Source organism: Phyllobates terribilis, unplaced genomic scaffold (assembly GCF_046119375.1).
Source record: "Phyllobates terribilis strain yellow unplaced genomic scaffold, ASM4611937v1 Scaffold_7__3_contigs__length_470593459, whole genome shotgun sequence".
Lineage (NCBI taxonomy): Eukaryota > Metazoa > Chordata > Amphibia > Anura > Dendrobatidae > Phyllobates > Phyllobates terribilis.
In genome coordinates, this window is record NW_027362767.1 from 77,782,374 (window position 1) to 77,789,168 (window position 6,795).

Below are 6,795 nucleotides of genomic sequence, written 5' to 3' on the forward strand. Positions count from 1 at the left end.
CACTCAAGGGGTACACTGTCATGTTGGTAAAAGGGGTACAGCATGGCTTGATGGTATACGAAGGGGGTACACATTATTCATGATAGTAAAAAGGGAGTACAGTGTGACATGATGCTACATAAGGAAGTACACTAAGAGGGTACACTCATGTTGGTAAAAAGGTGGCACAGCATGGCATGATGGTAAAAAATAAGCTCACTCAAGGAGTACACTGTCATGTTGGAAAAAACGGGGTACAGCATTGCATGATTGTACAATAAGGGGGTACATATGCTCTTACACATATTATTCCCTCCTTTATTTTGAAAAAGTCCAAAAATCGTCCGAAAACAACTATGTATCAAGGACTCTTTGGGCAAAATGCTCTGGTACCTAAATCGGTCACTCCTACTGACATTTCCCCCTCTCTGGAAGTCTGACACAGGCCGGAAAATGTAAAAATCCTCAAAAAAATGTTTTAATTTTCTTTTCCCACTGTGGAATATACACTCCACCTACACTTTTGAAACCCTCCTGGGATGATCTTACACATAATATTCCCTCCCCCAGTAGATATATTTCAAAAAGGGAGAAATTTAAAAAAAGTCAGAATATTGTCCGAAAACGACTAAGTATCAAGGACTCTTTGGGCAAAATGCTCTAGAACCGAAATCGGCCACTCTCACTGACATTTCCCCCTCTCTGGAAGTCTGACGCAGACCACAAAATTTCTAAGTCCCAAAGAGATTTTTTTTTAACTTTTTTTTTCCCCCACTGTGGAATTTACACTTCACCCCCACTTTTGGAAACCTTAAGGGATGCTCTTACACATATTGTTCCTTCCCTCAGCAAATATTTTCCATAACAAGCAAAATTTTGAAAAAGTCAGAAAATCGTCCGAAGACAACTAAGTATCAAGGACTCTTTGGGCAAAACGCTCTGGAACTGAAATCGGCTACTGTCACTTACATTCCCCCCTCTCTGGAAGTCTAACGCAGGCCGGAAAATGTAAAAATCCTCCAAAAATGTTTTTTTTTTTTTTCCCACTGTGGAATATACACTCCACCCACACTTTTGGAAACCTTCTGGGATACTCTTACACATATTATTCCCACCCTCAGCAAATATTTTCCAAAACAAGCAAAATATTGAAAAAGTCAGAAAATCATCCGAAAATGAGTAAGTTTCAAGGACTCTTTGGGTAAAATACTCTGGAACTGAAATCGGCTACTCTCACTGACATTTCCCCTTCTCTGGAAGTCTGACGCAGGCAACAAAATTTCTTAGTCCAAAAAAAAATTTTTTTTTCAACTTTTTTTTCCCCCACTTTGGAATTTACACTCCACCAACACTTTCGGAAATCTTCTGTGATGCTCTTGCACATATTGTTTCCTCCCTCAGCAAATATTTTCCAAAACAAGCAAAATTTTGAAAAAGTCAGAGAATCGGCTGAAAACGACTAAGTATCAATGACTCTTTGGGCAAAATGCTCTGAAACCGAAATCGGCCGCTCCCACTGATATTTCCCCCTCTCTGGAAGTCTGATGCAGGCCGGAAAATTTAAAAATCCTCCAAAAAATTATTATTTTTTTCCCACCGTGGAATATACACTCTACCCACACTTTTGGAACCCTTCTTGGATACTGTTACACATAATGTTCCCTCCCTCAGCAGATATTTTCCAAAAAGAGGGAAATTTTGAAAAAGTCTGAAAATCGTCTGAAAACGACTACGTATAAAGGACTCTTTGTGCAAAATGCTCTGGAACCGAAATCAGCTACACTCACTGACATTTCCACCTCTCTGGAAATCTGACGCAGGCCACAAATTTCTAAGTCCAAAAATATTTTTTTTTACATTTTTTTTTCCCCAATGTGGAATTTTCACTCCACTCACACTTTTGGAAATCTTCCGTGATGCTCTTACACATATTATTCCCTCCCTCAGCAGATATTTTCCAAAACAAGCAAAATTTTGAAAAAGTCAGAAAATTGTCCGATAATGACTAAGTATCAAGGACTAGTGATGGGCGAGCACTAAAATGCTCGGGTGCTCGATGCTCGGGTCGAGCAAGTTGAAATACTCGGGTGCTCGACCCGAGCAACGAGCCCAATGTAAGTCTATGGGAAACTCGAGCATTTTTCAGGCGGCTCCCCCCGGCGGTCTGCAGAGGGCCTAAAAATTGCCCAAAATCGATGGGAACAGTGCTCAAATGACATGGGGACTGCATGGGGAAGACTCCTGGAAGCATTTCTGACTCCCAGGTCACTTCTGTCAACAACGTTGTCAGAGGTATTACGCCACTTTTACGGACTCACAATAAAACATACAAAAATGAAACCAAAATGGATTTTCCTGGGAAATATGTTAAGGAACATCCTTTTCAGGGTAATGACTTGTATATAAAGCTAAATAAATGACCAAAAACAAAAATGCTCCTTCACACCTTGGGCTATGTTCACACGTAGAGTTTTTGATGCGTTTTTTCACTTTTGTATTGCTTTCAACTGTGACAAATGCATTCACCAGGAAATGTCATTTTAACATTTTATAATTTTATCTGGCCATGTGGTGTGTGGGATATCATCAGACACATCTTGTTTCATTTATGAAGTAGGGACTCTGAAAGTTACAAAGCCTTTTTTTATAGGGCCATCAGTCAACCTTTACAATTCTTAATGAGTCAGCAGTTGGACCTCACTATTCTCAGAGAGCCATCAGCCGGCTATGTTTTATTGTTCCTATTACTAAAGAGTGTGTCTCCTATACTGTTATTGCGTATGCAGTGAGTGGCAAGGCTGCCCAAAATTTGGATGCACCCCAATACCGCTTTGAAAATTTGGACGCACCCAAAAATACCCCTTTGAAGAGACATAGAGGAGGGCCTCCTGAAAACAATGTTCCCATTATTAGGAAGTAGGTCTCCCATTGTATTTGCCTATGCAGTGAATGTAAGGGTTGCCAAAAATTTGGAGGCACTCCAATGCCCCTTGAAAGAGACGTGGAGGTCAGAGGGCCTCTTGAAAACAATGTTCCCATTATTAGGAAATAGGTCTCCCATTGTGTTTGCCTATGCAGTGAATGCAAGGATTGCCAAAAATTTGGAGGCACTCCAATGCCCCTTGGAAGAGACGTGGAGGTCAGAGGCCCTCCTAAAAACAATGTTCCCATTATTAGGAAGTGGGTGTCCCATTGTGTTTGTATTGCAGTGAATGCAAGGGCTGCCAAAAATTGGGAGGCACTTCAATGCCCTTTGGAAGAGACAAGGAGGAGGGCCTCATAAAAAATGTCCCCATTAGAAAGGAGTGGGTCTCCAATACTTGTAATGCCCATGCACTGAGTGTATGGGCTGACAAACATTTACCCCTGGGGGGGGGATACATGAACATACTGTATAAAAATTTTTTTTACCGGCATCATAAACACCCTTTAAAAAAATTATGTGGGTGTTGCATCACGGACCACGGTCACCCTGGTGATATGGTGGTGGAGAATGAGGAGAAGGAGGAGGACAAGAGCAAATAGCCAAAATTAGGAAGCGTATACCCATGTGTGGGTGTGAAGAGGTGCATGGGAATACACCTCCCAAAAAAAGACACTGGATTTGAGTTTATGTTACACTGCTGTCATTCGGTGGTGTTGAGAAGTCTGGCCCAATCCAGGCCTTGTTCATTTTTATAAGAGTCAGCCTGTCAGCATTTTCAGTTGACAGGCGGACGCGCTCATCAGTTATAATTCCACCAGCAGCACTAAAAACCCGCTCTGATAAAACGCTGGTGGCAGTGCAGGCCGGGACCTCCAAGGCATACAGAGCCAGTTCATTCCACGTATCCAGCTTGGATACCCAATAATTATAAGGCACAGAAGAATCACGGAGGACGTTGGTAGGGTCGGCAAGGTACTCCCTCAGCATCTTCCCAAACTTTGCACTCTTTGTGAGAGTACCTCGCGACTCAGGGCTTGTGCGATGGGAGGGGCTGAGAAAATTCTCCCAGAACTTTGACAGTGTTCCCCTGCCTCTCCTGGATTGAAGTTATGTCTCTCTCGCCTGTACTCCTTGGTTGTCCAATGAACTGTGACCTCTGCTGCCAGCGTTTTCAGATGGTAATTTTTTTAATAGTTCCGCAACAAGGGCCTTCTGGTACAGCCCCATTTTTGTAGACCTGTCCGCCTCAGGAATAAGAGATATAAAGTTCTCCTTGTAGCGTGCGTCTATAAGTGTCACCAACCAGTAATGACTGTCACCCAAAATTTTGAGAAGAGGGTCATGGGAAAGGCAGCGTAACATAAACTCAGCCATGCGCGCCAGGCTGCTAACAGGCAAGACTTTCATGTCCTCACCAAGAGGATGACTGACCATGCTCTCCTCCTCCTCCTCTCTGTCCTCTGGCCATCCACGCTGAACAGACGGTATGACAGCTGTGCAGGTAGTACCGTCTATAGCACATGAAACTAGCTCCTGTTCTTCCTCCTCCTCCTCTTCCTCATTGTCACCCAATCCACGTTAGGATGAGATGAGGCTGGGCTGAGTGTAATCACCCTGTATGGTTCCTACTCCATCTCATCGTGCTCTGCCTGCAATGCATCCTCTTTGATTGTGAGCAGAGCACGTTTCAGAAGACAGAGAAGCGGGATGGTGACGCTAATTATGGCGTCATCGCCGCTCACCATCTTGGTGGAGTCCTCAACGTTTTGGAGGATGGTACATATGTCTGACATCCATGTCCACTCCTGAGGTCTTACGTGTGGAGTCTGAACTGAATACCGACGGCCTTGTTGATGCTGGTACTCAACACCTGCCCTCTTCTGCTCACAAATCCTTCCCAACATCTGCAGTGTAGAGTTCCAATGCGTGGGGACATCACACACCAGTCTGTGAGCCGGAAGCTGCAATTGCTGCTGAAACACGGCAAGGGTGGCGGAAGCTGTAGGTAACTTTCTAAAATGGGCACACAGGCAGCGTACATTAACAAGCAGATCTGGCAGCTCCGGGTAGGATTTGAGAAACCGCTGAACCACGAGGTTAAGAACATGGGCCAGGCATGGTACGTGTGTGAGCTCGCCTCGCCTCAGAGCCGCCACCAGGTTCCAGCCATTGTCACACACGACCATGCCTGGCTGTAGGTTCAGTGGTGTGAGCCACAGATCTGCCTGCTCTTTCAGAGCTGTCCACAACTCTTCATCATTGTGCGGTTTCTCACCTAAGCATATTAGCTTCAGCACAGCCTGTTGCCGCTTAGCCGAGGCAGTGCTGTAGTGCTTCCAGCTTGTGACTGATGTGGTCATTTCAGAGATGGAGGCTGAAGAGGAGGAGGAGGCTGAGGAGGATGAGGTGCAGGAGCTGTAGACTGTGGGGGCAACCCAGATTGACCTAGAGCCCGCAATCCTTGGTGTCGGGAGGACGTGCTCCATCCAATGGTCCGACTGGGTCCCTGCTTCCACTATGTTAACCCAGTGTGCCGTCAGCGAGATGTAGCGTCCCTGCCCACAAGCACTTGTCCACGGGTCCATGGTTAGGTGGACTTTCCTGGTAACTGAGTTGTTGAGGGCACGGCTAATGTTTTGAGACACAAGCTTGTCTTAAGCGGGGATGGCACACTGGGAGAAATAGTGGTGGCTGGGGACCAAGTACCGAGGGACGCCCGCCGCCATCAGGTTGCGGAATGCTTCTATGTCCACGAGCCTAAAAGGCAACATTTCGAGCTCAAGCAGTCGTGAAATGTGGGAATTTAGTAGTGTGGCCTGTGGGGCGTTGGCTGCGTATTTGCGCTTGCGTTCCAAGGACTGGGGTATGTACAGCTGAATGCTGCGCTGGGACAAGGACGTGGACGTGCTTCCTGATGCTGCTACTTGAGAGTGTGCAATGACAGGTGCAGGGCGGGAGGCATCTTTGCATGCACCATGGACAGGGGATTGGCTTGCATGCACAACAGCGGAAGAAACAATGGTGCCACCTGCAGACACTGTTCCTGGACCCTGGGGTTCAGCCCACAAAGTCAGGTGCTTTGCTGCCATATGCCTGATCATGCTGGTGGTGGTCAGGCTGGTTGTTTTGCCACCCCTGCTGATGCTGGCCTGGCAGGTGGTGCAAATGGCCTTTTTGGGGTTATCAGTAGAGTCTTTAAAAAACAACCAGACTCGGGAAGACCTAACAGTTGTACTGGCAACTTCCTTCATGTTGATGTTACAGGGAATGGTTGCCTGCCTTTTGTCTGCGGCCACACTACTTCTTCATGCCTGTTGGGGTGCTCTGCCTCCCTCCCCTTGTGTGCTGCTGTCCTCGCTCTGCATGTCCTCCTGCCAGGTTTGGTCAGTTACTATATCATCCACCACCTCGTCTTCCACTTCCACACCCTGGTCCTCCTCCTGACTTTCTGGCAATTGTGTCTCATCGTCGTCCACCTCTTGTGACACTTTCCCACCGTCGCCTTCGTGTGATCGTGGCTGTTCAAATATTTGGGCATCGCTATATGCGATCTCCCCTTGCCCCGCTTCAAGTGGCCCGGGCGAGAGGCCCAAATCTATAAATGGAAAAGTGAACAGTTCTTCAGAGTGCCCAAGTGTGGGATCAGTTGTCTCTGGGCACTCGGCATAGTGGGAGGAAGGAGGATCAAGGGGAGGAATATGCGGTCCAGACTCAAGGCTACTGAGACTTGACCGTGTGGAAGACATGGTGGTGGTGGTGGCTAAGTGACTGAAGCATTATTCGCTATCCAACCAACAACCTTTTGACACTACTCTGGGTTCAATAGTGGTGTGCTGCGGTCCCCTAGGAATTGGGACAGGAAGGTTGGGCGAGAAGATGTGGGTGTTTGT